A 10,505-nucleotide genomic window follows, 5' to 3' on the forward strand; every position below is an offset into this window, starting at 1 on the left:
GAAAACTACTAGAGCTAATCAATGAATTTGGTAAAGTTGCAGGATACAAAACTAATGCACAGAGATCTCTGGCATTCCTATACACTAATGATGAAAAATCTGAAAGTGAAATCAAGAAAACACTCCCATTTACCATTGCAACAAAAAGAATAAAATATCTAGGGATAAACCTACCTAAGGAGACAAAAGACCTTTATGCAGAAAATTATAAGACACTGATGAAAGAAATTAAAGATGATACAAAGAGATGGAGAGATATACCATGTTCTTGGATTGGAAGAATCAACATTGTGAAAATGACTCTACTACCCAAAGCAATCTACAGATTCAATGCAATCCCTATCAAACTACCACTGGCATTTTTCACAGAACTAGAACAAAAAATTTCACACTTTGTATGGAAACACAAAACACCCCGAATAGCCAAAGCAATCTTGAGAACGAAAAACGGAGATGGAGGAATCAGGCTCCCTGACTTCAGACTATACTACAAAGCTACAGTAATCAAGACAGTACGGTACTGGCACAAAAACAGAAAGATAGATCAATGGAACAGGATAGAAAGCCCAGAGATAAACCCATGCACATATAGTCACCTTATCTTTGATAAAGGAGGCAGGAATGTACAGTGGAGAAAGGACAGCCTCTTCAATAAGTGGTGCTGGGAAAACTGGACAGGTACATGTAAAAGTATGAGATTGGATCACTCCCTAACACCATACACAAAAATAAGCTCAAAATGGATTAAAGACCTAAATGTAAGACCAGAAACTATCAAACTCTTAGAGGAAAACATAGGCAGAACACTCTATGACATAAATCACAGCAAGATCCTTTTTGACCCACCTCCTAGAGAAATGGAAATAAAAACAAAAATAAACAAATGGGACCTAATGAAACTTCAAAGCTTTTGCACAGCAAAGGAAACCATAAACAAGTCCAAAAGACAACCCTCAGAATGGGAGAAAATTTTTGCAAATGAAGTGACAAAGGATTAATTTCCAAAATTTACAAGCAGCTCATGCAGCTCAATAACAAAAAAACAAACAACCCAATCCAACAATGGGCAGAAGACCTAAATAGATATTTCTCCAAAGAAGATATACAGACTCCCAACTAACACATGAAAGAATGCTCAACATCATTAATCATTAGAGAAATGCAAATCAAAACTACAATGAGATACCATCTCACATCAGTCAGAATGGCCATCATCAAAAAATCTAGAAACAATAAATGCTGGAGAGGGTGTGGAGAAAAGGGAACACTCCTGCACTGCTGGTGGGAATGTGAATTGGTACAGCCACTATGGAGAACAGTATGGAGGTTCCTTAAAAATCTACAAATAGAACTACCATATGACCCAGCAAGCCCACTACTGGGCATATACCCTGAGAAAACCAAAATTCAAAAAGAGTCATGTACCAAAATGTTCATTGCAGCTCTATTTACAATAGCCCGGAGATGGAAACAACCTAAGTGCCCATCATCGGATGAATGGATAAAGAAGATGTGGCACATATATACAATGGAATATTACTCAGCCATAAAAAGAAACGAAATTGAGCTATTTATAATGAGGTGGATAGACCTAGAGTCTGTCATACAAAGTGAAGTAAGTCAGAAAGCGAAAGACAAATACCGTATGCTAACACATATATATGGAATTTAAGAAAAAAAACGTCATGAAGAGCCTAGGGGTAAGACAGGAATTAAGACACGGACCTACTGGAGAACGGACGTGAGGATATGGGGAGGGGGAAGGGTGAGCTGTGACAAAGCGAGAGAGAGGCATGGACATATACACACTAACAAACGTAAGGTAGATAGCTAGTGGGAAGCAGCCGCATAGCACAGGGATATCGGCTTGGTGCTTTGTGACTGCCTGGAGGGGTGGGATAGGGAGGGTGGGAGGGAGGGAGACGCAAGAGGGAAGAGATATGGGAACATATGTCTATGTATAACTGATTCACTTTGTTATAAAGCAAAAACTAACACACCATTGTAAAGCAATTATACCCCAATAAAGATGTTAAAAAAAAAAGAGTATACTGTACAGCACAGGCAATATAGACAATATGTTATAATAAGTATAAATGGAGTATATCTTTTAAAAATTGTGAATCTTTGGGCTTCCCTGGTGGCACAGTGGTTGAGAGTCTGCCTGCCGATGCAGGGGACACGGGTTCGTGCCCCGGTCCGGGAAAATCCCACATGCCGCGAAGCGGCTGGGCCTGTGAGCCATGGCCGCTGAGCCTGCACGTCTGGAGCCTGTGCTCTGCAATGGAAGAGGCCACAACAGTGAGAGGCCTGTGTACCACAGAAAAAAAATTGTGAATCATTATATGTACACCTAAAAGTTATATAATATTGTACATCAACAGTACTTCAACTAAAAAAAGTTACCTCAGCTCTGTGCTGTCAGTCCCTTCACCTCCCTCCTCAGAGACAGAGAGGAGGATCAAGATGGCAGAGTAGGAGGACATAGAGCTCACCTCCCCCCCACAAACACATCAAAAATACATCTACATGTGGAAAAATTCTTGTGGAAAACCAACTGGAAACTGGCAGAAGAACGCCTATATAACCAAACCTGCGAGAAAGATTTCCATGTAACTGGGTAAGACAGGTAAAAAAGCCATTGGATTGGGACCCTCGCCCTGGAGAGTAAGCAAGTAGAGCCACAATCTGGGTATCCCAGTCCTGGGGGTCTTGCATGGAGGACACAAGCCCACTTGCCTGCTGGGAAATCCACTGAGATAGACAGAAGGGCTGGAGAAGCCCAGACTCCACTTACAAGGAGTATGCTCATGCTGGCTCACTAACCATCAGGGCAGAGAGAGCCTTGCACTGGCTGCTGCCACCTCACCACACTTCCCAATCCAAAGGGGTCAACACCTCAGCTCTGCCCACTCCGCACCACAGCTTAGTGCTGGATCTGGCAGACATGTCCTGAGAGAAATCTGCCACAGAGGCAGCCCAGATCTCTGGGGGTCAGTGCAGCCACCTCAATTCCTGCAGCCACACATCACAACCCCCAGCCTCAGCCTGCTCCACAGCATAGCCTTGCAGTAGATCTGATACAAACACAACTGAGAAAGGGACACGACTTTGGGCTGCTTCTGAGCAGAACTGTGGATGCACACACAGGTAGCACATAGGTCCCCTGTGACTGCATGGGCCTCACTTGCTCCAGCAACTACCTCATTTGCAGCAGGGCACATGCCCAAAGGCAACAGAGCCTGACTGAACCCAACCCTCAGGGTTTCTACTTCAACAACTGAGGAGCAGACCCCACCCCTGACAGAGCTGTGACAGCCGTGGAGCAGAGGGGAAGTCCTGCCTCACACCCTGCACAGGCTTTAGATACTCCAACACCAACCACACACCCCTATCAAGGGGATAATGGCCAGCACTTCCTGAGGGAAGATGTGGCTGTCATCCATACCGAACCAGCCCTCGCACCAAAAACACTGGACACACACGGTCTACACATGGACACTCCCACAAAAAAATGCCTCTTCAAGACCACAGTAGATAACTGTTTCTCCTAAACGTTAAGTCAAATGAAAAGGCAGAGGAATTACTCCCAATTAAAAGAGCAAGAGATATCCTCTGAAAGAACAATGAAACAGAGCTCACCAGTCTACTAGACACTGAGTTCAAAAAGGTAATAAAAATGCTAACTGAATTAAGAAAGATTATCATTAGAAACACAGATCACTGTAACAAGGAACTAGAAGCTACAAAGATGAACCAATCAAAAATAGACAATTCAGGGACTTCCTTGGTGGTGCAGTGGTTAAGAATCTGCCTGCCAATGCAGGGGACACAGGTTCAAGCCCTGGTCCGGGAAGATCCCACATGCCACAGAGCAACTAAGTCTGTGCACCACAACTACTGAGCCTACGCTCTAGAGCCTGCGTGCCACAATTACGGAAGCCCACGCACCTAGAGCCCATACTCCGCAACAAGAGAAGCCACTGCAATGAGGAGCCTGTGCACCGCAAAGAAGAGTAGCCCCTTCTCACCACAACTAGAGAAAGCCCGCATGCAGCAATGAAGACCCAACACAGCCAAAAAATAAATAAATAAAATTTAAAAAAACAGACAATTCCATTGCCGATATGAAAACCAATGTTGAAGCAATCAAGTCAACTAAATGACACAGGAGAATGAATAAGTGATTTGGAAGACAGAATAATGGAAATCACCCAATCAGAAGAGCAGACAGAAAGACAAATGGAAAAAAAAAAAATGAAAGTGACATACAAGACTTATATAATATAAAACATGCCAACCTACACATAATAGGGGTTCCAGAAGGAGAAGAGAGAGAGAAGGGGATCAAAAATGCGTTTGAAGAAATTAAGGCTGGAAACTTCCCAAACCTAAAGAAAGAAACAGATATCCAGGTACAGGAAGCACAGAGGCTCCCAAATAAGATAAACCCAAAGAGACCCAGACCAAAACATATTATAATTAAAATAGCAAAATTTAAAGAGCAGATTCTAAAGGCAGCAAGAGAAAAACAAAGAGTCAGTTAAAGGGACCCCCCACCACATAAGGCTCAGTTGATTTCCCTGCACAAACTTTGCAGGCCAGAAGCACGTAGCATGAATGTAGTCCAAGTACTGAAAGGGAAAAACCTGCAATCTAGGATACTCTACCCAGCAAGAGTATCATTTAGAATAGAAGGAGAGAGAAAGAATTTCTCAGACAAACAAAAACTAAAAGAACTCAGCAATACTAACCCTACCCTAAAAGAAATATTGAAGGGTCTTCTCTAATAGAGGAAAGACAAAAATCTACAGGAAAGGGAAAATCATAATAGGAAAGGCAAATATATAAAAAGATTGAAGATCACTTAAATAAGCCAATACATAGATTTAAAAACAACTTAAAAAATTGTAAAAGTGACTTTAGGGCTTCCCTGGTGGCGCAGGGAAGCGAATCCGCCTGCCAATGCAGAGGACGTGGGTTTGAGCCCTGCTCCGGGAGGATCCCACGTGCCGTGGAGCGGCTGAGCCTGTGCACCACAACTACTGAGCCTGCGCTCTAGAGTCCACGAGCCACAACTGCTGAGCCTGCGTGCCACAACTACTGAAGCCCACGTCCCTAGAGCCCGTGCTCCACAACAACAGAGGCCACCGCGATGAGCCCGTGCACCGCAGCGAAGGGTGGTCCCCGTTCGCCACAACTAGAGAGGGTATCATGCAGCAGCGAAGACCCAATGCAGCCAAAAATAAATTAACTTTTTTAAAAAGTGACTTTAACTATCAACACAATAAACAGTAAAAGGATAAGCATGAAGATGTAAAATAGGACATCAAAATCACAAAATGTGGGTAAGGGGAGTATAAAAATGTAAATCTTTTAGAGTGCGTTTGAACTTGAACGGCTATCAGTTTAAAGCAAGTAGATTTAGTTATGGGTCAACATACTTGACCCCATGGTAACCACAAATCAAAAACATACAACAGGGGCTTCCCTGGTGGCACAGTGATTGAGAGTCCACCTGCCAATGCAGAGGACACAGGTTTGTGCCTCGGTCCGGGAAGATCCCACATGCCGTGGAGCAGTTGGGCCCGTGAGCCATGGCCGCTGAGCCTGCGCGTCTGGAGCCTGTGCTCCACAACAGGAGAGGCCACAACAGTGAGAGGCCCACGTACCGCAAAAAAAAAAAAAAAAAAAAACCATACAACAGATTCACACAAACCAAAAAGAAAGGAACTCAAACATACTACAAAAGAAAATCATCAAACCACAAAAGGAAAAACAAACAGAAAGAAATGAACAAAGAAGAGCTACAAAAACAACTGGAAAACAAGGATTAAAATTCCCCGCAAACAAAAGTCCAGAATTGGATGGCTTCACTGCGGAATACTACCAAACATATAAAGAACTTATACCGATCCTTCTCAAACTATTCCAAAAAACTGAAAAGGAGGGAACACTCCCAAATTCATTCTATGAGGCCACCATCACCCTGGTATCAAAACCAGACAAAGATACTACAAAAAATGAAAATTACAGGCCAATGTCTTTCATGAATATAGATGCGAAAATACTCAACAAAATATTGGCAAACTGAATCCAACAATACATAAAAGGGATCATATACCATGATCAAGTTGGATTCACTCCAGGGTTGCAAGGATGGCTCAACATATGCAGATCAATCAATGTGATGCACCACATCAACAAAAGAAAACACAAAAACCCTGATCATCTCAATAGATGCAGAAAAAGCATTTGACAAATTCAACATCCATTCATGACAAAAACTCTCATCAAAGTGGGTATAGAGAGAACATATCTCAACATAATAAAGGCCATTTACAACACACCCACAGCTAACATAATACTCAATGGTGAAAAGATGAAAGTCTTCCCAATAAATTCAGGAACAAGGCAAAGATACCCACTCTCACCACTGTTATTCAACATACTATTGGAAGTTCTAGCCACAGCAATCAGACAAGAAAAAGAAATAAAATGTATCCAAATTGGAAGGAAAGAGGTAAAACTGTCACTATTTGCAGATGACAAGATACTGTATACAGAGAACCCCAAAGTCTCCACACAAAGACTACCAGAACTAATAAATGAATTCAGCAAGGTAGCAGGATAGAAGATTAATATACAGAAATTTGTTGCATTTCTTTATATGAACAATGAAATATCAGAAAGTTTAAAAAAATCCCATTTAAAATCATGTAAAAAAATACCTGGGTATAAACTTAACCAAGGAGTTGAAAGACCTATATGCTGAAAACTACAAGATACTGATAAAGGAAACTGAAGATGATTCAAAGAAATGGAAAGATATTCCATGCCCTTGGACTGGAAGAATTAATATTGTTAAAATGGCCATACTACCCAAGGCAATCTACAGATTTAATGTGATCCCTATCAAATTACCTGTGACATTTTTCACAGAACTAGAACAAATAATCCTAAAATTTATATGGAACCACAAAAGACCCAGAACTGCCAAAGCAATCATGAGGAAAAAGAAAAAAGCCGGATGTATAACCCTTCCAGGCTTCAGACTATACTATAAAGCTACAGTTAACAAAGCAGCCTGGTATTGGCACAAAAACAGACATATAGATCAATGGAACAGAATAGAGAGCCTACAACTAAACCCACACACCCATGGCCAATTAATTTATGCAAAGGAGTCAAGAATATACAATGGAGAAAAGATGGTCTCTTTAACAAGTGGTGTTGGGAAAGCTGGATGGCTACATGTATATCAACTGATATTACAACACTCCCTCACACCATACAAAAAGTAAACTCAAAATGCTTTAAAGACCTAAATGTAAGACATGACAGCATAGAACTCCTAGGAGAGAACATGGGTGAAATACACTTTGACATAAATCATAGCAATATTTTCTTACATCAGCCTCTCAAGGCAAAACAAATAACAGCAAAGATAAACAAATAGGACCTAATCAAACTTTAAAACTTTTGCAGAGCAAAGGAAATGATCGACAGGAACCAAAATGGCGGAGTAGAAGGACATGCTCTCACTCCCTCTTGTGAGAACACCAGAATCACAACTAGCTGCTGGACAATCATTGACAGGAAGACACTGGAATTCACCAAAAAGGATACCCCACATCCAAGACAAAGGAGAAGCCACAATGAGAGGGTAGGAGGGGCACAATCACAGTAAAATCAAATCCCATAACTGCTGGGTGGGTGACTCTCAAACTGGAGAACACTTATACCACATAAGTCCACCCACTGGAGTGAAGGTTCTGAGCCCCACGTCAGGCTTCCCAACCTGGGCGTCCGGCAATGGGAGGAGGAATTCCTAGAGAATCAGACTTTGAAGCCTAGCGGGATTTGATTGCAGGACTTCGACAGGACTGGGGGAAACAGAGACTCCACTCTTGGAGAGCACACACAGAGCAGTGTGTGCATTGGGACCCAGGGGAAGGAGCAGTGACCCCATAGGAGACTGACCCAGACCTACCTGCTAGTGTTGGAGGGTCTCCTGCAGAGGCGGGGGGTGGCTGTGTGGTTGTGGCTCACCATGGGGACAAGGACACTGGCAGCAGAAGTTCTGGGAAGTACTCCTTGGCGTGAGCCCTCCCAGAGTCTGCCATTAGCCCCACCAAAGAGCCCAGGTAGGCTTCAGTGTTGGGTTGCCTCAGGCAAAACAACCAGCAGGGAGGGAACCCAGCCCCACCCATCAACAGTCAAATGGATTAAAGTTTTACTGAGCTCTGTCCACCAGAGCAACAGTCAGCTCTACCCACCACCAGCCCCTCCCATCAGGAAACTTACACAAGCCTCTTAGATAGCCTCATCCACCAGAGGGCAGACAGCAGAAGCAAGAAGAACTACAATCCTGCAGCCTGTGGAACAAAAACCACATTCGCAGAAAGATAGACAAGATGAAAAGGCAGAGGGCTATGTAGCAGATGAAGGAACAAGATAAAACCTCAGAAAAACAACTAAATGAAGTGGAGATAGGCAACCTTCCAGAAAAAGAATTCAGAATAATGATAGTGAAAATGATACAGGACCTTGGAAAAAGAATGGAGGCAAAGATCGAGAAGATGCAAGAAATGTTTAACAAAGACTTAGAAGAATTAAATAACAAACAGAGATTAACAATACAATAACTGAAACGAAACCTACACTGGAAGGAACCAACAGCAGAAAAACTGAGGCAGAAGAACGGATAAGTGACCTGGAAGACAGAATGGTGGAATTCACTGCTGTGGAACAGAATAAATAAAAAAGAATGAAAAGAAATGAAGACAGCCTAAGAGAACTCTGGGACAACATTAAATGCAACAACATTCACATTCACAACAACATTCATTATAGGCGTCCCAGAAGGAGAAGAGAGAGAAAAAGGACCTGAGAAAGTATTTGAAGAGATTACAGTCAAAAACTTCCCTAACATGGGAAAGAAAATAGCCACCCAAGTTCAGGAAGTGCAGAGAGTCCCATACAGGATAAACCCAAGGAGAAACATGCCGAGACACATAGTAACCAAATTGGCAAAAATTAAAGACAAAGAAAAATTATTGAAAGCAGAAAGGGAAAAATGAAAAATAACATACAAGGGAACTCCCTTAAGGTTTACAGCTGATTTCTCAGAAGAAATTCTACAAGCCAGAAGGGAGTGGCATGATATAATTAAAGTGATGAAACGGAAAAACTTACAACCAAGATTACTCTAGCAAGGCAAGGATCTCATTCAGATTCCATGGAGAAATCAAAAGCTTTACAGACAAGCAAAAGCTAAGAGAATTCAGCACCACCAAACCAGCTCTACAACAAATGCTAAAGGAACTTCTCTAAGTGGGAAACACAAGAGAAGAAAGGACCTACAAAAACAAACCCAAAACAATTAAGAAAATCGTAATAGGAACATACCTATTGATAATTATCTTAAACGTAAATGGATTAAATGCTGCAACCAAAAGACACAGGCTTGCTGAATGGATACAAAAACAAGACCCATATATATGCTGTCTACAAGAGACCCACTTCAGACCTAGGGACACACACAGACTGAAAATGAGGGGATGGAAAAAGATATTCCATGCAAATGGAAATCAAAAGAAAGGTGGCGTAGCTATACTCATATCAGATAAAATAGACTTTAAAATAAAGAATGTTACAAGAGACAAGGAAGGACACTACATAATGATCAAGGGATCAATCCAAGAAGAGGATATAACAATTATAAATATATATGCACCCAACATAGGAGCACCTCAATACATAAGGCAACTGCTAACAGCTATAAAAGAGGAAATCGACAGTAACACAGTCATAGTAGGGGACTTTAACACCTTACTTACCAATGGACCAATGACAGATCATCCAAAATGAAAATAAATAAGAGAAGCTTTAAATGACACAATAGACCAGATAGATTTAATTGATATTTATAGGACATTCCATCCAAAAACAGCAGATTACACTTTCTTCTCAAGTGCGCACAGAACATTCTCCAGGATGGATCACATCTTGGGTCACAAATCAAGCCTCAGTAAATTTAAGAAAACTGAAATCATGTGAAGCGTCTTTTCTGACCACAATGCTATGAGATTAGAAATGAATTACAGAGAAAAAAACCGTAAAAAACACAAACACATGGAGGCTAAACAATACGTTACTAAACAATCAAGAGATCACTGAAGAAATCAAAGAGGAAATCAAAAAATACCTAGAGACAAATGACAATGAAAACACAATGATCCAAAACCTATGGGATGCAGCAAAAGCAGTTCTACACAAGCCTACCTGAAGAAACAAAAATCTCAAGTAAACAATCTAACCTTACACCTAAAGGAACTAGAGAAGGAAGAACAAACAAAACCCAAAGTTAGCAGAAGGAAAGAAATCATAAAGATCAGAGCAGAAATAAATGAAATAGAAACAAAGAAAACAACAAAGATCAATAAAACTAAAAGCTGGTTCTTTGAGAAGATAAACAAAATTGATAAACCATTAGCCAGACT

General features: G+C 41.4%; 1 protein-coding gene across 1 annotated transcript in view; it reads left to right on the plus strand.

Moving 5' to 3' along the window:
* Positions 1 to 10,505, plus strand: part of SPG21 (SPG21 abhydrolase domain containing, maspardin) — a 78,759-nt gene that overhangs the window by 63,177 nt on the left and 5,077 nt on the right. The window lies entirely within an intron of this gene.

Source organism: Delphinapterus leucas, chromosome 2 (assembly GCF_059928025.1).
Source record: "Delphinapterus leucas isolate spDelLeu-1000000601 "Yukka" chromosome 2, BTC_Dleu_Yukka2, whole genome shotgun sequence".
Lineage (NCBI taxonomy): Eukaryota > Metazoa > Chordata > Mammalia > Artiodactyla > Monodontidae > Delphinapterus > Delphinapterus leucas.